Here is a 23,304-nt window from a genome sequence, read left to right on the forward strand (position 1 = left end):
TATATTGGTGATATTGGGAATGGACAGAGTTTTCAAATTTTCCTCTAGCGGTGAATTGATGACTTGCGAGTTACAAATAATAAACATTGATTTTGGTTGGTTTTACCCCATTTGTTGTATACACACCAATCTCAGACACTTCTTTTATGACTGCTGAGGGAATCTGTTTCCTAAATTTTCCCAATAGTCTTCTTCCAGTTATCCTTAGTATACTGTAGGGGTAATGATAGCACCCCTTGCCCTAATTCAGTCTTTTATTTCTGTAACATAGCCAAGTTACCAAAATAAGGAGTTTTGTTAAATTTTGCTATATTATGCCATAAACGTATGGTAAGGAGTAGATTAGAGCACAGTTATGTAAGTGCTGGAACAGGAAATGAGAGCAGCAGCAATCTGGGTAAAGGCTCAATTGGCTGGAATAGAAAACTTGTATATTTAAACTTAAAGTATATTTAAACTTAGACAAGAGGCGCTAGACTGTAGGGTCAGGTTAAGAGAAAATACAATGAAAAGAGGGGGAATAATACAAAGAAACTACTAATTACATATATAGGAATTACATATATAGTTAATACAGTACATTGATAGAGGGAAACAGAAGAGCCATCTCTGTCCCTAGGCTGTGTCTGGTATTTCAGTTCAGCCTCATGTACTTGAACTGGACAAAGCTGAAATACAAGACGCAGCTCATGATTCATGGAAAGACAGGGGTCAGGAGGGGTATCATCTCTGCTTAGCGATACCTTTCATTTTCCTTATTTGCATATTACCCGTCCATACTCCTCTGGGTAATATGCAAATAAGGAAGATGGAACAATACCTCTGCTCACCACCAATCGGATGGCAACATTCCTTCAAAGCAATGCTTGACCCTTTATACAGGTTTGCCAAGCAATGATTGGGAATTGAAAACCATGGAAAGACCTGACATTATTTTGGAGAAAAAAAGCACACATTTTTTAATCCTGGATCATTCCTTTAAGAGGATGGACAAAAGTGTTTTCCAATTTATCTGAGCTAGATGTTGATGACAGCATTGAGAATTGAGGACAATAATAAAGTGCTAGACAGGTCCTTAAACTCAAGGTGGAAAGATGTTTAAAGGAGTTGTAAAAGAAGCTTAGCGTGCTTTTAGATAAAATGATTGTCAGCTGCATTACCGCTTAAGAGTCTTAAGAACCATTTAGATGGGATGAATGTCGGGCAAACTATGCCGACAATCGTCCCCGCACATACTCGCTACTATGCTATTGCATGGGAGCTAGTATTGCTGGCTCACAGCACGGGAGTTAGAGGAGATTTCTCTCCTCGCACTCCCCACCCCTCTCCATTGACTTAACATAGCGGCCGCTCAATACTGAACGGCTGCTATTTACACTGAAAGGTGAGAAATCTCCTGCAGCCTCCCGGCCCCCCTGCTGGCCACTCTGTGAGCAAGCCAGTGATACTAGCTCCTGTGCAGCAGCACCACAGCGAGTGTACATGGGAATGAGTGTAGGGCATCGTTTGTCCGACATTCATCCCATTTAAATAGGCCTTTATCAAACAGAAATTGTTTCTGGCTACTCGCCTCCATTCACAGTGAACAGGCAATTGGCCATAGATGAACGATTGCCTGTTTGCACAGGACAATCGTCGTTTGAATTTTATGGCTGCCTTTACTGAACAGCAAATGGTAAGCGAATGAATCATCATTCAGTCGCTGGCTGCATTTACACTGAACAATTATTGCTCAGTTTCGCTTAATCCAGAAATAAACTTAATGATAATTGTTTCTTGTAAAAGGGCCCCTATGCAAGCTTAAAGATCACACAATATTATTCAGTTTTTTTGTAACAAAGTGCTGTCATCCTTTTATCGTCATGTCACAGAGTAGGTGACACATTCTCTAGATTTATCAGGTCCCCACCACCATCAACATCTGGAGTGATAAAAATGAACTGAAGAATTAATAAATGCATTCCCTGTCCCACAGCATCAATCTAGTGTATGTACTCAATTGGCCGACCATGTACTGAATCTCAGCTAGAGAAATCAGCATTTCAGGCCCCGTAGACCTGCTGCAATACATGCATTGAAGGAGGGCTGTGATTCCTCCAAAGAATTTAGCAGAGCTACTGTCAACTGACATACCAGTTGCCAGAAAGTAGAGAGAATACTAGAATGATAAACGTATACGTTTCTTATTTTATCATATGGTTTAGGGTCTGAATTTATTTTAAGAGTCTAGTGTCTGATTAATTTTAGGGGTCTAATCTGGGATGAAATTACTTTTAAGGGTTTAGTCTTGCTCTTGAATGGAATTTTAGGTGTCTGTTCTGAGGTTTGAATTAATTCTAGGAGTGTGATGTGGGGTATACATTATTTTTAGGGATATTGTCTGTGGTCTGAATTAGTTCAGGGGTCTGGTTGGGTGTCTAAAGCAATTTAGGGATCTGGGACCTAAATTTTTAAAAGGCGCTGGTTTTCCCATTAACAATAATAAATCTTGATGTAAATAATTTTATGAAGTTTGCCAAATGTTAAAAGGCAATATCTTCATTGTTGGTATTCAGCTCAGACCTGACCATAGACCCAAGTAAGAGAACCTTTACTAAAACTCGTTGAATACCCCTGATGCCCCTTTGGGCTTTTATGTGGAGAATCGGTGAGGGTGATCAATGAGTGGAACAGGTTGCCACGGGAGGTGGTGAATTCTCCTTCAATGGAAGTCTTCAAACAGGGGCTGGACAGACTTCTGTATGGAATTATTTAGTGAATCCTGCATTGAGCAGGGGGTTGGACACAATGACCCTTGGGGTCCCTTCCAACTCTGCCATTCTATAAATCCTAAGACCACAAATTTGAAGTAGTCTCTAATGAAGACTTCTGACAGGCAGGTAAGTATTCAGAGTCAAGTTACAGAATTAGAAGGCAACATCATGGTCATTCATATCAACGGGTCAGAAACACAGAAAAATCGCTGGATCAGCTATGCCCAACAGTAGTCTAGTGTAAAGGGGTATTTACTAGAGATGAGTGAGCATACTCGTCCGAGCTTGATACTCGTTCGAGTATTAGGGTGTTCGAGATGCTCGTTACTCGAGACGAGTACCACGCGATGTTCGAGTTACTTTCATTTTCTTCCCTGAGAAATTTGCGCGCTTTTCTGGCCAATAGAAAGACAGGGAAGGCATTACAACTTCCCCCTGCAACGTTCAAGCCCTATACCACCCCCCTGCAGTGAGTGGCTGGCGAGATTAGGTGTCACCCGAGTATTAAAATCTGCCCTCCCGCGGCTCGCCACAGATGCCTTCTGACATAAATCAGGGAAAGTGCTGCTGCTGGTGCTGCTGCTATAGGGAGAGCGTTAGGAGTTATTTTAGGCTTCAAGAACCCCAACGGTCCTTCTTAGGCCATAGAAATCGCAGATCGCACCTATGTGCGATCTGCGATTCCTGTTCTCTTCTCTATATGCGCTCAATGGGGCCGGCGGCAGCAGCACTGACCCCATTGAGAACATATAGAAGACAAATCATTCTTCTCTGCCACAGCTGTAACAGCTGTGGCAGAGAAGAACGATGTTTGCCCATTGAATTCAATGGAGCCGGCAATACAGCAGGTTCCACTGAAAGCAATGGGCTGCCGGCGATCGCGGGATGAATTGTCGGGAAGGGCTTAAATATATAAGCCCTTCCCTGCAATTCATCCAGAAATGTGTTACAATAAAAATATATACCGTATATACCGGCGTATAAGGCGACGGGGCGTATAGGACAACCCCCCAACTGTCACCTTATACGCCGGGAATACAGCGGAGCAAAGAATAAAAATCATTACTCACTTCTCCTGGCGTTCTGCGGCGCTGCTGCAGGCTGTCGCTCCCTCCTGGTCCCCGGCAGAGCATTGCTTTCTGGACACAGGGCTTTAAATCCCCGCCTCCAGAAAACACACGTGCCTTCAGCCAATCACAGCCAATGACAATGATGTTATTGAATGGCTGTGATTGGCTGAAGGCACGTGTGTTTTCTGGAGGCGGGGATTTCAAGCCCTGTGTCCAGAAAGCAATGCTCTGCCGGGGACCAGGAGGAAGCGGCAGCCTGCAGCAGCACCGCAGAACGCCAGAAGAAGTGAGTAATGATTTTTATTCTTTGCTCCGCTGTATTCCCGGCATATAAGGTGACAGTTGGGGGGTCGTCTTATACGCCCCGTCGCCTTATACGCCGGTATATACGGTATATATTTTTATTTTTACACATTTCTGGATGAATTGCAGGGAAGGGCTTATATATTTAAGCCCTTCCCGACAATTCATCCTGCGATCGCCGGCAGCCCATTGCTTTCAGTGGAACCTGCTGTATTGCCGGCTCCATTGAATTCAATGGGCTAACATCGTTCTTCTCTGCCACAGCTGTTACAGCTATGGCAGAGGAGAACGATCTTTATGCTGACAGTGTGGGGGGGGGTGCCCACTCTTGCCGCTATTGTGGCTTAATAGTGGGACCTGTGAACTTGAGATGCAGCCCAACATGTAGCCCCTCGCCTGCCCTATCCGTTTCTGTGTCGTTCCCATCACTTTCTTGAATTGCCCAGATTTTCACAAATGAAAACCTTAGCGAGAATCGGCGATATACAAAAATGCTCGGGTCGCCCATTGACTTCAATGGGGTTCGTTACTCGAAACGAACCCTCGAGCATCGCGAAAATTTCGTCACGAGTAACGAGCACCCGAGCATTTTGGTGCTCGCTCATCTCTAGTATTTACACATCCAAGCAATCTTGATATTGTATTTTTTGTCACATATTGTACTTTATTTAGGTTGTAAAAGTAGACTGATACAATTTGCATATATTTATTTTTAAGAAACACCAAAATTGAGAATAACTCTTTTGTTTCCTTCATATTTACAACTACAGTATGTCACATATACATACGTATAGTTCTATTTCTTTACTATATTTTGTAAGCACATTAAAAAAATTAGCATTTTAGGAAACTTACTAATTTAACATAAATTTTTAAAATTTTGAAGTACATTATTTTTAATTTAAATTTCTACTTAATTTATAATGTTTAATGTATATAAATGGTATTGATGATTAAATTACATAATTGATCCAATAACCAATTGATGTACTAGATTAATGTAAGACTACATTCAGGCGTTGTGGAAAATCCGCACCAAAATTCACATAAAATTCCACATTACACCCCTAATATTAATTTTGATATGGATTTAAAGCATACTTCACCCTTTCATTTGATAGGGTGAAATTGGTTGCTGAACCAAGTCGAAAACCACAGCAAAACGCACACCAAATTGTGGCGCGGAGCAACACCAAAATCCTCAGCATAAAATATGCTATGGATTTTGGTGCAGAGCCACAGCAAGATCCAATACATGTGAACATGTCCTTACAAATTGAATTTATTTCTTGATAGATTTTAAAAAATCATCCCTACATTTTAAAATCTATACTAATTAAACATAAATATATTAATAAGGGATATGTAATAAAGAGGTTAATATGATGCTTTATATTGCTTTCTGCTTCTCTTTCCTTTGACTTTACACTGAAAGGAGAGCAAGGCTATTACAGCACTCAAAGGCTAGGAAAGTTTGTTACTACAACAAACTTCCCCAGCCTGCGCTGTGATTAGCTATTACTCTGATAATGTGATCTAAACCTGAACCAATCAGGTCTAATGATAGCACGCACACCACAGGTGCCTGCTTAGGGAGCCGTGATCACTGGTTCAATGAAGGACATTAATTGTGTACAGAGCCCAGCAAAACAGCAACATAAATTTACCGTCGGTAGTCGTGAATAGGTTTACCAAACTTCTTTGATAGCATGAAAAAAATTCCCCCAGTATGTAAAGTATTGAGGAGTAGGATATCAAACTGTAAAGACAACTAAGAACTTCATAATAAAGCACAGTAGCTGTTTCTATTTCATGGATTACAAGCAACAACCAGAATTAATCAAATACAACAAATTACGGCTCACATTCCTTTGTACATGACATCCATTATAGTCTAATGAAGTTATATTCTGTCTTTTATTGTATTAATTTGCATCCTTTACTTGCAGTACTTTTTAAAAAAATGCTGAACTCATCATTCTGTCCACAGTATATTGGGCAAAATAAAAAAAGTACATTTTATTCTATTCCCAGTATCACAATATTTACAGTAAATTAGCATAAGTCTCAGTCACACTGCCCTAAACTACTGAATCTTCTTGACAATCAAATACGCCTTCATCTTTGGTACATTTTTAAATACATTAGGCAGTGGAAAGTATTGTGCAAATGAGTAAATATTCTGACTTCACATAACCTTATGGAAATGTCAAGGAACCAGGCAGACGTCTTGAATGCCAGAACCTAATAACCTTTGGGAACTGAGCTAAGTAAACTTTATAGACCAGCTGCATAGTAGAATAGGATGGAAATGATGATGATCAGTCACGGTCTATTGTTTCCATGTGTAAGGTGGATCATATTACATTGTTTATGGCAATTACTGTAAGGCTGCATTCACACAAACGTATATCTGCTCGGTTTTCACGCCGAGCCGATATACGTCGTCCTCATCTGCGGGGGGAGGGGGAGGATGGAAGAGCCAGGAGCAGGAACTGAGCTCCCGCCCCCTCTCTGCCTCGTCTCTGCCCCTCTGCACTATTTGCAAAGGGGAGAGGTGGGACGGAGGTGGGGCTAATTCTCGGGACTTAGCCCCACCCCTGTCCCGCCTCCTTTCATTGCAAATAGTGCAGAGGGGCGGAGAGGAGGCAGAGAGGGGGCGGGAGCTCAGTTCCTGCTCCTGGCTCTTCCATCCTCTCCCCCCCTGCACATGAGGATGACGTTTATCGGCTCGGCGTGAAAACCGAGCCGATATACGTTCGTGTGAATGCAGCCTAAGGATCACAAAATGTTTTTCTTTCACCCAATAGGGACATTTTAAATATTAGTTATAACATATACTATCTCCTTTTATTTTGCATATTATATAAAAGATAATGACTGTCCTTCTCTAAATTATAAAACAATTAGCAGTCATTGAAGAGTACCATGACTATATATAAGGGTGCAAGGGAGCAGGCACAGAATGAAACTGAAGTTATTTCTAATGTACGTAATAATAAATGATCAATTATAGTATATTATTGCCTTTAATGCACACCTCATCTGCTGCAGAAGCTCTTTTTGAAGAATAAATGGAACGTCCTGTCCAACATTGATATAAAAACTCTCTCATAATTTTCAGAGAGAAGACCTGCAGCTTTAGAGGTGGTACTATGATCTTCTGCCAGAGACATGACACAGACTTGAATAATACACACTGTGAATGCCAAAGAACGTTTTCTTAAAGCAGTTTTCCCACTTCTAGCTATTTTGTTGCAGGAAGCAAACAGCTCCATATATTGTGCAGTGGTCAGGGTTGGTACTGCAAGCTGAGTCCTATAGAATTAAATTAGCCTGCAGTACCAACCCAGGCCACTGTGCAATTTACTGCGCTGTCTGCTTACGCCAACAAAACAGCTAGAAGTGCTAGAAGGGACAACCCCTTTAAAAAGAGAAACAGCATTAGTCTAGCAGAAGGAACGTCATTCAAAATCTTTATGGTATGAGTGACTCGTTTTCTGCAGGAAGAGGTAAAGAGGTGTTCCCATCTCAACAAGTCATGTCTGAGATAGCATCACTCTTCCTTATGCTGTCGCTACTCAAATGTAATTAGAGGAACAGACGAGTGGGCTGCACTACACAGTTTCCGTAATGCCGATAGAAGTAAAGTGGAGTTGCAGAAACAGCATAGCACAGCAAGCTACACTGTTTTTGCCTCGCCTAAGTTATGGAAACAGAGGAAGGCAAAACAAAAAAAAACCAATGAAGAAGCAATAACATCCAAAACAAAATGGTGAACCCATTCCTGTACTTTATTTTAACGTAAATATAATAATTTTAAAAATAAAGAACTATAATTTTTAAAAAATTATTTTTAAAAACTTTTTGTACACATTACTTCTAGAGATGAGCGAACGTACTCGTCCGAGCTTGATGCTCGGGCGAATATTAGGGTGTTTGGGATGCTCGTTACTCGTAACGAGTACCACGCGATGTTCGGGTTACTTTCACTTTCCTCTCTGAGACGTTAGCGCGCTTTTCTGGCCAATTGAAAGACAGGGAAGGCATTACAACTTCCCCCTGTGACGTTCCAGCCCTATACCACCCTCCTGCAGTGAGTGGCTGGGGAGATCAGGTGTCACCCGAGTATAAAAATCGGCCCCTCCCGCGGCTCGCCTCAGATGGGTTGTGACAGAGATCAGGGACAGTGCTGCTGGTGCCGGAGCTGCTATAGGGAGAGCATTAGGAGTTAGTGTAGGCTTCAAGAACCCCAACGGTCTTCTTAGGGCCACATCTAACAGTGTGCAATACTGTGGAGGCTGCCTTTTGCAGTGGTGCACATTTTTTTTTTTTTTGCTATATCGGCCGTGCAGAGCATTGCGCCCTGCAGTAATACTACAGGGACAGAAGTGGTGGTTAGGCAGGGAGAGTGTTAGGAGTTAGTGTAGGCTTCAAGAACCCCAACGGTCCTTCTTAGGGCCACATCTAACCGTGTGCAGTAGTGTGGAGGCTGCTGTTAGCAGTGTTGCACTTTTTTTTTTTCCAAATCGGCCGTGCAGAGCATTGCGCTCTGCAGTAATACTACAGGGACAGAATTGTGTAGGCAGGGCCAGAAGACATATTTTATTGATTGAATATATGCAGTGGGCCTTTCCTTTAAAAAAAAAGGGAAAAAATTCTATTTGGCCTGCCTCTGACAGTCCTCAGCGTTCTGGGTACGTGTGTGCTGGGTGGAGAACTTAAAAAAAATCATACGCAGCCAGCTAAGTTTAACAGCAGGCTTGCGCCAATTTATTTCCTGGCTGGGAAATCACCGCTCTGCTGCAGTTCATAACAGTGCAAGACTGCAGTTCTGTGACACACTGCAGGGCCACAACACATTTATTATTGATTGAATATAGTCAGTGGGCCTTTCCTTTAAAAAAAAGGGAAAAAATTCTATTTGGCCTGCAGGCTTGCGCCAATTTATTTCCTGGCTGGGAAATCACCGCTCTGCTGCAGTTCATAACAGTGCAAGACTGCAGTTCTGTGACACACTGCAGGGCCACAACACATTTATTATTGATTGAATATAGGCAGTGGGCCTTTCCTCGAAAAAAAAAGGGAAAAAACTCTATTTGGCCTGCAGGCTTGCGCCAATTTATTTCCTGGCTGGGAAATCACCGCTCTGCTGCAGTTAATAACAGTGCAAGACTGCAGTTCTGTGACACACTGCAGGGCCACAACACATTTATTATTGATTGAATATAGGCAGTGGGCCTTTCCTTTAAAAAAAAAGGGAAAAAATTCTATTTGGCCTGCAGGCTTGCGCCAATTTATTTCCTGGCTGGGAAATCAAATCACTGGTAATACACCATGCTGAGGGGTAGGGGTAGGCCTATAGGACGTGGATGCGGGCGAGGACGCGGAGGCCCAAGTCAGGGTGTGGGCACAGGCCGAGCCAGTGCGGTGGCCAGGGGTAGAGGCAGGGCCAGACCGAATAATCCACCAACTGGTTCCCAAAGCGCCCCCTCGCGCCATGCCACCCTGCAGAGGTCAAGGTGCTCTACGGTGTGGCAGTTTTTCACAGAGACGCCTGACGACCGACGAACAGTGGTGTGCAACCTTTGTCGCCCCAAGATCAGCTGAGGAGGCACCACCACCAGCATGCGCAGGCATATGATGGCCAAGCACCCCACAAGGTGGGACGATTCCGGTTCAACGCCTCCGGTTTGCACCACTGCCTCTCCCCCTGTGCCCCAACCTGCCACTGAGATCCAACCCCCCTATGAGGACACAGGCAGTACCATCTCCTGGCCTGCACCCACACCCTCACCTCCGCTGTCCTCGGCCCCATCCAGCAATGTCTCTCAGCGTAGCGTCCAGACGTCGCTAGCGCCACAGTTTGAGCGCAAGCGCAAGTACGACGCCACGCACCCGCACGCTCAAGCGTTAAACGTGCACATTGCAAAATTGATCAGCCTAGAGATGCTGCCGTATAGGCTTGTGGAAACGGAGGCTTTCAAAAGCATGATGGCGGTGGCGGCCCCGCGCTACTCGTTTCCCAGTCGCCACTACTTTTCCCGATGTGCCGTCTCAGGCCTGCACGACCACGTCTCCCGCAACATTGTACGCGCCCTCACCAACGCGGTTACTGCCAAGGTCCACTTAACAACAGACACGTGGACAAGCACAGGCGGGCAGGGCCACTATATCTCCCTGACGGCACATTGGGTGAATTTAGTGGAGGCTGGGACAGAGTCAGAGCCTGGGACCGCTCACGTCCTACCCACCCCCCGAATTGCGTGCCCCAGCTCGGTGGTGGTATCTGCGGGGGTGTATGCTTCCTCCACTAAACCACCCTCCTCCTCCTCCTACGCAACCTCTGTCTCGCAATCAAGATGTGTCAGCAGCAGCAGGACGTCGCCAGCAGTCGGTGTCACGCGGCGTGGCAGCACAGCGGTGGCCAAGCGTCAGCAGGCCGTGCTGAAACTACTCAGCTTAGGAGAGAAGAGGCACACGGCCCACAAACTGCTGCAGGGTCTGACAGAGCAGACCGACCGCTGGCTTGCGCCGCTGAGCCTCCAACCGGGCATGGTCGTGTGTGACAACGGCCGTAACCTGGTGGCGGCTCTGCAGCTCGGCAGCCTCACGCACATGCCATGCCTGGCCCACGTCTTTAATTTGGTGGTTCAGCGCTTTCTGAAAAGCTACCCCCACTTGTCATACCTGCTCGGAAAGGTGCGCCGGCTCTGCGCACATTTCCGCAAATCCCACACGCACGCTGCCACCCTGCGGACCCTGCAACATCGGTTTAATCTGCCAGTGCACCGACTGCTGTGCGACGTGCCCACACAGTGGAACTCTACGCTCCACATGTTGGCCAGACTCTATGAGCAGCGTAGAGCTATAGTGCAATACCAACTCCAACTTGCGCGGCGCAGTGGGAGTCAGCCTCCTCAATTATTTACAGAAGAGTGGGCCTGGTTGGCAGCCATCTGCCAGGTCCTTGGAAAATTTGAGGAGTCCACCCAGATGGTGAGCGGGGATGCTGCAATCATTAGCGTCACCATTCCTCTGCTATGCCTCTTGAGAAGTTCCCTGCAAAGCATAAAGGCAGACGCTTTGGAATCAGAAACGGAGGCGGGGGAAGACAGTATGTCGCTGGATAGTCAGAGCAACCTCATGTCTATATCTCAGCGCGTTGAGGAGGAGGGGGAGGAGCATGAGGAGGAGGGGGAAGAGACAGCTTGGCCCACTGCTGAGGGGACAGATGCTGCTTGCCTGTCATCCTTTCAGCGTGTATGGCCAGAGGAGGAGGAGGAGGAGGAGGAGGAGGGGGAGGAGCATGAGGAGGAGGGGGAAGAGACAGCTTGGCCCACTGCTGAGGGTACAGATGCAGCTTGCCTGTCATCCTTTCAGCGTGTATGGCCAGAGGAGGAGGAGGAGGAGGATCCTGAAAGTGATCTTCCGAGTGAGGACAGCCATGTGTTGCGTACAGGTACCCTGGCACACATGGCTGACTTCATGTTAGGATGCCTTTCTCGTGACCCTCGCGTTACACGCATTCTGGCCACTACGGATTACTGGGTGTACACACTGCTCGATCCACAGTATAAGGAGAGTCTTTGCACTCTGATTCCCGAAGAGGAAAGGGGTTCGAGAATGATGCTATACCACAGGGCGCTGGTGGACAAACTGATGGTAAACTTCCCATCCGACAGCGCTAATGGCCGAAGGCGCATTTCCGCGGCCCATGTAGCATTGGAGGCGCAGAGATCAGGCAGCATGTACAGCGCAGGCAGGGCAACACTCTCTAAGGCCTTTGACAGCTTTATGGCTCCCCAGCAAGACTGTGTCACCGGTCCCCAGTCAAGGCTGAGTTGGCGGGAGCACTGTAAAAGGATGGTGAGGGAGTACGTAGCCGATTGCAGCACCGTCCTCGGTGACGCCTCTGCCCCCTACAACTACTGGGTGTTGAAGCTGGACACGTGGCCTGAACTCGCGCTGTATGCCCTGGAAGTGCGTGCTTGTCCTGCGGCTAGCGTCTTGTCAGAGAGTGTGTTTAGTGTGGCTGGGGGAATCATCACGGATAAGCGTACCCACCTGTCAACCGACAGTGCCCACAGGCTTACACTCATCAAGATGAACAAAGCCTGGATTTCCCCAGACTTCTCTTCTCCACCAGCGGACAGCAGCGATACCTAAGCAATACGTAGGCTGCACCCGCGGATGGAAGCATCGTTCTCTCTCACCATCCAAAATGGGGACATTTCTGCTTCATCAATCTGTGTATAATATTCCTCCTCCTCCTCCTGAAACCTCACGTAATAACGCTGAACGGGCAATTTTTCTTAGGGCCACAAGGCTCACTCATATAATTTTTCTAAACAATTTTTATACGTTTCAATGCTCTTAAAAGCGTTGAAACTTTAACTTGAACCAATTTTTCGTTCAACTGGGCTGCCTCCAGGCCTAGTTACCACTTAAGCCACATTAACCAAAGCGATTAATGGGTTTCACCTGCCATCTTGGTTGGGCATGGTCAATTTTTTCTGAGGTACATTAGTACTGTTGGTACACCAATGTTTTTGGGCCCTCACCTACAGTGTAATCATAGTAATTTCTATGTTCTTCGCCTGCACTCATGGTACAGAAAGGTGTGTGGGGTTGGCCTACACTTTAGCTACATAAATGTAACTGGGGCCTTGTCTATACTGCAGCTACTGAAATGTGAAAGAGACTGTTATCTCCCTAAACTGCTGCAATGGGAATGTTACTGGGGCCTGTCTTGAGTGCTACTATTACTGAAATGGAACTAAGACTGCGCTCCCCCTATACTGCTGCTAGAAATATGTTAGTGGGGCCTGTCCCTAATGCTACCGCTGAAATGTTAATAATTCTGGGCTCTGCCTATACCGCTGCTAATGGTATGTCACTGGGGTGTGGAAACAGAGGCTTCACAAAGACATGATGGCGGCGAGGCCATTTCCCACCAACGCTGTTACTGTTAAGGTGCATATAACCACGGACACGTGTAGAGGACACATAGTGCCTCCAAAACATCCCCCTCCTCCTCCAACAATGAAAACATTCTTGGCAAATACCTTTGCATTGGTCCGTCTGGTGGCAGTCCAAGAATTTCACCTTTAACGACACAACAAGAGAGCACCACCACCATCCCCCCGCCACGGCCCACTTAATCCTGGCCACATTCCGAAAACCAACTACATAAAACCGCGCTACCAGGTCCGCAGTCACCACCACATTACCACCAACGAGGTTACTGTTAAGGTACATATTACCAGTCTGACTGGGGCGTGCAGTGGGCCGAAGCCCACCTGTATTGTGTCTGACGTTAGCTCTGCTGAGTATGGCACTGCAATGGGATATATTTATGTACCGCCGGTGGGTTCCAGGGAGCCACCCATGCTGTGGGTCCACAGGGAGTTGTTACTACATCTGTCCACTTGTAAAGAACCCCAGTCTGACTGGGGCATGCAGTGTGGGCCGAAGCCCACCTGCATTAACCACGACATTACCTCAGCTGTGATGGGCAATGCAATGGGATTTTTTTATGTACCGCCGGTGGCTTCCTGGCACCCACCCATGCTGTGGGTCCACACGGAGTTGTAACTGCATCTGTCCACTGGTAAAGAACCCCAGTCAGACTGGGGCATGCAGTGTGGGCCGAAGCCCACCTGTATTAAACACGACATTACCTCAGCTGTGATGGGCAATGCAATGGGATATTTTTATGTACCGCCGGTGGCTTCCTGGCACCCACCCATGCTGTGGGTCCACAGGGAGTTGTTACTACATCTGTCCACTTGTAAAGAACCCCAGTCTGACTGGGGCATGCAGTGTGGGCCGAAGCCCACCTGCATTAACCACGACATTACCTCAGCTGTGATGGGCAATGCAATGGGATATTTTTATGTACCGCCGGTGGCTTCCTGGCACCCACCCATGCTGTGGGTCCACAGGGAGTTGTTACTACATCTGTCCACTTGTAAAGAACCCCAGTCTGACTGGGGAATGCAGTGTGGGCCGAAGCCCACCTGCATTAACCACGACATTACCTCAGCTGTGATGGGCAATGCAATGGGATATTTTTATGTACCGCCGGTGGCTTCCTGGCACCCACCCATGCTGTGGGTCCACAGGGAGTTGTTACTACATCTGTCCACTTGTAAAGAACCCCAGTCTGACTGGGGCATGCAGTGTGGGCCGAAGCCCACCTGCATTAACCACGACATTACCTCAGCTGTGATGGGCAATGCAATGGGATATTTTTATGTACCACCGGTGGGTTCCAGGGAGCCACCCATGCTGTAGGTGCACACAGAGTTGAACCTACATCTGTCCACTTGTAAAGAACCCCAGTCAGACTGGGGCATGCAGTGTGGGCCGAAGCCCACCTGTATTAAGCACGACATTACCTCAGCTGTGATGGGCACTGCAATGGGATACATTTATGTACAGCGGGTGGGTTCCAGGGAGCCACCCATGCTGTGGGTGCACACGGAATTCCCATTGCGGAGTTGTACCTGGCTGTGACTATTTATAAAAAAACGCGGTCTGACTGGGGCATGCAGACACCTTGACAGAATGAATAGTGTGTGGCACATAGGTTCCCCATTGCTATGCCCACTGTGCAGCTCCAGATGGAGGTGGCACAGGATTGGATTTCTCATTGCTTCTGTACAGCATTGTGGACTATCGCCCCGCCCCTTTTATGGGGGGGTCGCTGCCTAGCCATGCCAACCCTCTGCAGTGTGTGCCTGCTTTTCCTGTGGCAGACGCACTTATAAATAGACATGAGGGTGGCGTGGCATGAGGGCAGCTGAAGGCTGGGCAGGGACAATTTGGTGTACGCTGTGGACACTGTCGTGCGGGGGGGGGGGGTTGGGCAGCATGTAACCCAGGAGAAGTGGCAGCGGAGTGTCATGCAGGCAGTGATTGTGCTTTGTTGGAGGTAGTGTGGTGCTTAGCTAAGGTATGCCATGCTAATGAGGGCTTTTCAGAAGTAAAAGTTGTTGGGAGGGGGGGGGGGCACTCTTGCCGGTATTGTGGCTTAATAGTGGGACCTGTGAACTTGAGATGCAGCCCAACATGTAGCCCCTCGCCTGCCCTATCCGTTGCTGTGTCGTTCCCATCACTTTCTTGAATTGCCCAGATTTTCACACATGAAAACCTTAGCGAGCATCGGCGAAATACAAAAATGCTCGGGTCGCCCATTGACTTCAATGGGGTTCGTTACTCGAAACGAACCCTCGAGCATCGCGATAATTTCGTCCCGAGTAACGAGCACCCGAGCATTTTGGTGCTCACTCATCTCTAATTACTTCTAATAAAACAAAACAAAAAAAACTTTAAGTAAAAAAGGTATTAAAAAATAGCCTTATATATTACCAAAAAATACTGAAAACAACAAGAATAATTTTGGCGTCCAGGAAAAAAAAGGGCGATAAGACCACCATAGGCATGAATTCGCTAAAAAGTCTTGACCTTTAGGACTGAAACACTCTGGGGATGTTAAGCAGTTCTTGGCAAATGCTGTCTGTACAGTAACTTTCTATCTCTTAGCAAGTTCCTTAGAGAGAGTACTGATCCACACACTGAATCCAGGCACAATACTTGAAGTCCAACATTGTCCTTTAGGAGTTACCCCCTATCCAAGAGGTTGGAAGATTGCAGAATAATTTTACTCACGCCCAAGTGCCACCAAATCTAGCACCAAATCTAGGTATCCTAGTGCTCCCGTGGTTAGTTTCTTTGACTGTCACTTTAGTCTTTACACGGGTTTCGGTTCAGGATTCCGCTCTTGAGGTCTCTCTCTGCTGTGTACCTTGCCTGCAAAAAAAGCTTGTGTCCATACACAGCGCACCTGTAGTCTGCGCCGTCAGCTCGCACCAGCACTCCTCCCTCTTGGTCTGTCTCTCCCTGCACTCTGAAAATGCTCGCAGCAGAACACAGGAACAGAAACTCTTGGCCCTCCAGCCAATCAGTGCGCAGCACAGGTCCTGTCAGTCCACGGCAACAAATTGAGACTAAGCAAAGTCATGACACCTCTCTCTGAAGGTCCCAGCAGGAACATAAATAAAGCACAGAAAAAATAGTCATAAAAAATACATGGGCACATGGGCATTTAACCCCTTACATATATATTCAGGGTGAATAACATAAGGGTGGCCTAATGCCGAGTTCTAAGAATAGAAGCTCCAGAATTGTTACTTTATGTGTAATACAGTAAATTCATTGTCAGAAAAATCAAGCACCTAGGAGGAGTTATCAGAATCAAATGAAGCTTTCTATGTGTGATTGTAATGTTGATATAAGTAAGTGATCACAATATCCTGAAATAAACTGAATACTTGACGGAAAGCTCCAGTACCCTATTGGGCTGCCTCTAGCTTAGATACAGAATGTGATACGGGCGGGCATGGAGGCTCTAGTACCCTTTTGTACCGCCTCTAGCTTGGATACAAGATGTGATACGGGCAGGCATGGAGGCTCTAGTACCCTTTTGTACCGCCTCTAGCTTGGATACAAGATGTGATACGGGCGGGCATGGAGGCTCTAGTACCCTGTTGTACCGCCTCTAGCTTGGATACAAGATGTGATACGGGCAGGCATGGAGGCTCTAGTACCCTGTTGTACCGCCTCTAGCTTGGATGCAAGATGTAATATTGGCAGGCATGGAGGCTCTAGTACCCTGTTGTACCGCCTCTAGCTTGGATGCAAGATGTAATATTGGCAGGCATGGGGGCTCTAGTACCCTGTTGGGCCCTCTAGCTTGGCTACAAGATGTGATACGGGCAGGCATGGAGGCTTTAGTACGCTGTTGTACCGCCTCTAGCTTGGATGCAAGATGTAATATTGGCAAGCATGAAGGTTCTATTACCCTGTTGTACCACCTCTAGCTTGGATGCAAGATGTGATATTGGCAGGCATGGAGGCATACAGGGTCTGTATGGTATCCTGTGGCATATCAGTCCACATTTTCTGTAATTGAGCCCTTAGATCATGCAAATTGATAGGCTGTCAAAGTTGGGATCTGAGATAATCCCATTAATTTTCTATTGGTTATAAATCTGGTGAATAGGCAGGCCATGTAAGTGTGGTAATGTTGTGGAGGTATTCCTGTGACCCCCTTGTGTGCGGCTGAGCTATATCCTGCTGGAAAATGCCTCTTGGGAGCTGCCATGATAGGAACACATGTGGCTACAGGATGTCATGAACATATCGCTGATCTGTCATTGTCCCTCGTACCACTAGCAGGGGTGACTGACTGTTGTATAAGTTGGGCCCCTAGACCATCACTGCTGGAGGCAGTGTGCCGCTCTACAGCAAAGGCAGGATTGAGGCGCTCAAGACACAAACATGGTCGTTATCAGTGCTCAAACTAAACCTGGATTTGTAGCTGAAGACAACCTGGTTCCACTCCGTAGCAGTGCAGTTTCATCATTCTCAACACCACTGCAAACATATGCGACAGTAGGTAGGTGTCGAACGCCATACATGTAATGGGTACCATGAGACCAAATGTCTTTCAGTCAAGTGCCCGAAAAAGGTTCTGACAGACATAGGGGCCTGTAACAATGGTGCTAGCAGTCTATAGATGGAGAGACAATGAAGCAGTGGGATCTGCTTGTGCTTGTTGGAAGATTAGATGATCCTCTCTACTGGGGGTCTGTCAAGAGCGTCCTCAGCCTGGTTTCCTTCTGTGCATTCCCTCATGCATCCACTGGTTCCAACATTTCCTAATAGTCTGGTCAGAATGGCCCAGGTGGCGGACAATTCATTGATATGACCCTCCAGCTTCTCTCAAAGGCCTTAGTCACATGGGCGTTTTTTCCCGCGATTTGCGGATCGCATGACGGATGCGCATCCGCAAATCGCGTGACCGGGGCCGAAAAATCGCCCGAAAAAACTGCTCCTAGCCGCGTTTCAATAGAAACGGGCCGGAGCTGTCCAGCGCATTGAATTCAATGGAGCTGGCAATACAGCCGGCTCCATTGAAAGCAATGCGCTGCGGGCGATCTCACGATGAATTTTCGGGAAGGGCTTAAAAATATAAGCCCTTCCCTGAAATTCATCCAGAAATGTGTAAAAACACAAAAAATATATATACTCACCTGGTCCCGGCAGACGGAGTTCAGCCGCGGCCGGCGGCAGTTCTCCTGAACTGCTCTGAGTAGTATTCAGCAGCCGGGGATTTAAAATCCCCGCCTGCTGAATGAGCTGCCTCTGATTGGTCCCAGCCTGACCAATCAGAGGCAGCTCTCACTCACACCCATTCATGAATTCATGAATGGGTGTGAGTGAGAGCAGCCCCTGATTGGTCCCTGCGCTGAGCCAATCAGAGGCAGCACTCACTCACCCGTTCATGAATTCATGAATGGGTGTGAGTGAGAGCTACCTCTGATTGGTCAGGCTGTGACCAATTGCCGGCTCCATTGAATTCAATGGGCGAACATCGTTCTTCTCTGCCACAGCTGTTACAGCTGTGGCAGAGGAGAATGATTTATCTACTATATGTTCTCAATGGGGTCGGCGCTGCTGCCGCCGGCCCCATTGAGCGCATATAGAGAAGAGAACAGGAATCGCAGATAGGTGCGATCTGCGATTTTCTGTTCTATAATTTATCGGACGAGCGCATAAAAAACGCTCATGTGTCCGATACCATTGCAAAGCAATGGTTCTATAAAATCGCCACACGCATGCGCATGCGCAAATCGTGCGAAAAAACCGCCCGTCTGACTGAGGCCAAACTCTGTTAACTGGGCAAAATCTCTTCGCATGTCTTATGGTCATCAAGCTCTACCTAAGTGGAAAAAGATGTCCACTACACACAATTAGCCTCTGAGAGTCTTTTTATAGGCCAAGGGTAGAACCTTTTTTCAGGCCCCTGGGGGCAATACAGTTCATCTAATCACACAAAGACTCTAATCATTTGCATATCTGCCTGAGATGTAACTGTATGCCGAGTTTGTCAGGAAAACGATAACTTCTTCTATGGTGTTTGGTTTTTTTTAAACAAATATTTAATTTACTAAAACAGACATATCAGGAGAGCTTATTTTTACTAAATTGGCTTCAGATTTGCAGGACATGGGCCTGAAATAATATGTCACAACTTTCTATCCTTCAGTGACCACCTCGGCCAGTCAGGACAACAGAGCAGGATCAAATGACAAGCTTTAGAAGGTCAAAAGTGTAACTGGCATTTGCAGTATGGGAGTGGGGAGAGGTGAGTAACTGCTCATTTGTTATTTTAATGCATCGGGGTCTCAGTGACAGGGGTTTCCTTACTTTGGACAACCCCTTTAACCCCTTCCCGCTCCAGGGCGTACCGGTACGTCCTGGCAGCCTGGTACTTTCCGCAACAGGGCGTACCGGTACGTCCTGGAGATAGCGCGGGATCACATAAGATCCAGCGCTATCCCGCAGCAGGAGCCGGCTGTCAGTCACAGCCGGCATCTCGCTGCAACAGCGGGGGGGCATCGGAGATGCGCCGCCCGCTGTTAACCCCTTCCCTGCCGCGATCTAAGTAGATCGCGGCAGGGAAAGAGTTCACAGAGGGATCGCGCTCCTTCTGTTTCTCCGGCCAGAACTCGCTATGTCATCGCGAGAGCCCGGCCTGTCGCCATGGCAACAGGACGCCAGACACTGGCGTCCTGTATTGCCTGTGCCTATAATCGCTGTATAAGCAGTAGCTCTGCCATGCCTTATAACAGCGATCATAGGCACAGTGTTGTAAGTCCCTCAGAGGGACTCAAATAGTATAAAAAAAAAGAAAAGAAAAGTGTAAAAAAAGAAAAATGTAAAAAAAAAATTAAAAAAACCCCCTTTTTTTATGCTTTTTCTAATATTAGCATAAAAAAGGGAAAAAAAATTAAAACCCCACATATTTGGTATTGACGCGTCCGTAACGACGTGTACAAAAAGTTGAACACACTTTTTATTTTGTACGATAAAAAGCGTAAAAAACAACGCTAAAAAACAAAGGCAAAATGCTAATTTTTAGCATTTTGCCTCCCAAAAAATGCAATAAAAGTGATCAAAAAAGCCGTACATTCCCCAAAATGGTACCAATAAAAACTACAGCTCGTCTCGTAAAAAATAAGCCCTCATAGAGCTCCATACATAGAAAAATAAAAAAGTTACAGGACTTTGAATGCAGCTATAGAGGAAAAAAAAGATTTCCAAAAAAAGGGGTTTTTTTTGCAAAAAAGTGTAAAAACCTAAAAAAAAATATAACAATTTTGGTATCGTTGTTACCGTACCGACCCGCAGAAAAAATTTAGTGTGTCATTTATGCTGCATGATTAACGCTGTAAAAAAAAAAAAAAAATCTATGGCAGAATTGATGCGTTTTCTCTCCCTGTTATCATTAAAAAAAAATGAAAAAATTTTACGATATTGTCTATGTACCCAAAAGTGGCACCGATAAAAACTACAGCTCGCCACACAAAAAACAAGCCCTTATACGGCCGCGTCCACGGAAAAATAAAAAAGTTATGGCTTTTGAAAAATGGAGATGGAAAAATACCAAAAAATCGCTTGGTCCTCAACGCCAAAATAGGCCGTGTCATTAAGGGGTTAAAGATGCCCTTGTTGAAAGATATTCTTACCAAATTTCTAGCTCGTACAGATAAGATATGAGATATTCCAATCTTTATGTGCAAATAAGGTAGATGGAATAAAACCTCCACAGTGCCACCTATTGAAAGGTAGCATTCCTTCAAGCCAAAGTCAGACTCTTTATACAAGCCTTGTAACAATGACTAGGAATTAAAAGCAAAGCCAGACTGCATGCACAGACATCTGTTTCAGGGTATTTGCCATTCATCAGTGTACAGTAGGAGTCTGGCTTTGCTGGTGAGAGGCCTGGGACGGAGTCTTTATGTGAGTCCGCATGCGTAGTGCTTTTCATATATACAATGCTAAGAACTGATATGAGTATGTTAGATCACATGTATTTGTAATGCTGACAAGAATGACTTGTACATTTAGAAACATTAATATATAACGGAATGAGGGGGAATTCTACGTCATGAATCAGTCTTATTCTTTACATGCATGTCTGACAAGACAGCTGTCATTCTACACAGAGCAGCTGGACAGAAGGGATTCTTTGTTATTCGGAGATAGTTCTGCAACAGTATCAGTGTAACATTTCATTTTGGGGGGAAAAGCAGACATTTTAAGAGTTGCAACCACTCATGCCCCACTAATGTTTTTTTTTTTTTTTTTAAAGAAGCACTGCACTAAAATATAATCTGCTGTTGATTAAAAAAGGCAGATTTAGCAGAGTTGAGTTTGTTAAGTGCAGCACAGCAAACTTTGTCCCTTAGCACAAATCATTGGGATATCTATGATTTTACTTCTGACTACAGGAAAATCTACTACTTTATGCACATTTTGCAGTACAAATGACAGCATTCACAAAAAGTTAACAAAGAGATACATGACAAATTCATTTCTAGCACATCTGTATAATTTATTTATGGCTAGTGGTATCAAATGACCAAACGCCAGACTATTAAAATATGATCCCCCATCTGATAGACAGAACACATTTGCTTTAAGCAATGTCTGGACATTCCACTTCAAGTCAATTTAACCTCTCCAAACAACTGGCTTTTAATAACATAGTGCACACACACTGCTCACTTACAATGCACAGTAGGGGCCACACGTTGAGAGGATGGGTCCTTCTCCATACACTGCACAGTGCCGATAGCCGGCCCGGCTCTTGTTTACAGCAGCAGATGCAATAGCTGAAGCATAACTCACAGTCAGCCAGGTCAAACCTCACAGCGTGACTAGCCTTTTAGATGTACTAATATTCTATATTTGTAAGCTGATAACATGATCTCCAGAAGCTGAAGTGCCAGGGCCTTGTGTATGATAAAATATCTGGAGCTTATAAATCAACAGAACTCAAAGGTATGCGGCATCACCAAGGAAGCATCTATCTCATAAGACGAGATGCTGAAAATTATATATATATATATATATATATATATATATATATATATATATATATATACTACCCATTAAAGGTTTTAGAACAGCTAGCTCAAGTTCAACAAATAATGTGAAATGGTTCAAAAGTAAGTTAAAACATAAACAGATTATGAAATGTTAACCTGAAACGCAATAGTCTAACATTATAATTATGACCAAGGGGCTTTTTTTCAGGGTACGCATCAAAGACACAGAAAGCAAATTATGGTTTGAAATTGGATGTAAATTATTCATACAGGAGTCTCAATATTTGTAGATTACTTTCAAACTCTCTGATTCTATATAAACAGTATTGGAACAGACTGCATTGCAACACTGTGGGGCAGGATTTGAACAGTTTTACTCTTCAAGACGGAATACATTGCTGTCATAATGGCAAGAAAAGGCAATTAACCAAAGAAGACAGACAGACAATTGTAACCCTTAGAAATGTAGGTCAGTCCTACAAAGAAATTGCCAAGAAACTGGAGGGAACTAACAGGAAGAGGCCACTACAAAATCAAATGACAACTTTTAGAGGGCCAACAGTTTAATGCAGCAAAAAATAATAAATTCACAGTTTCCATTTCAACTGTGAATAGAAGACTTCTCTCTGTAGGTTTGACAGGTAAAGTATTAGTAAGAAAGGCACTTAAGATTTCAAAATAAAAAAAAAGACCTCCCTGTGGCAAAGCAGCACCTCCAGTGGACTATGGAAGAGTGGAAAAGGCCTTACTGACCGTTGAGTAGGTGAAAAGATGGTCCCTGAATGTGTGACACTAACGGTCAAAAATTAAGGTGGTAGAGTGATGGTCTGGGGCTCTTTTGATGGTTCCAGTGTTGGTGACTTGCACAGGGTGACTGGCACACTGGACAAGAAGTGTTACCACAGCATTGTGATATGCCATACAGTATCCTCTGGTGTCTGCCTTGTTTGTAAGGGATTCATACTACAGCAAGACAATGATCTGAAGCATATTCCTAGGCTGAATCAGAACTATTTCAAAAGACAAGAAAAAGCCGGTAGGCATCAAAGAAAGGAATGGCCTGCACAGTCTCCAGCTGATTAAAACACAACGATTTTCACTCAAAAATCACTCAAAGCCATCTTTTGAGTGATAATCGTTGTGTCTGACGGCACTGACATCGTGCAGTTTTCGTTAAGCTGTCGCTGATTGCTGATCTTTCGGCATGCTGAA

The sequence above is a fragment of the Eleutherodactylus coqui genome, chromosome 5 (genome assembly GCF_035609145.1).
Source record: "Eleutherodactylus coqui strain aEleCoq1 chromosome 5, aEleCoq1.hap1, whole genome shotgun sequence".
Lineage (NCBI taxonomy): Eukaryota > Metazoa > Chordata > Amphibia > Anura > Eleutherodactylidae > Eleutherodactylus > Eleutherodactylus coqui.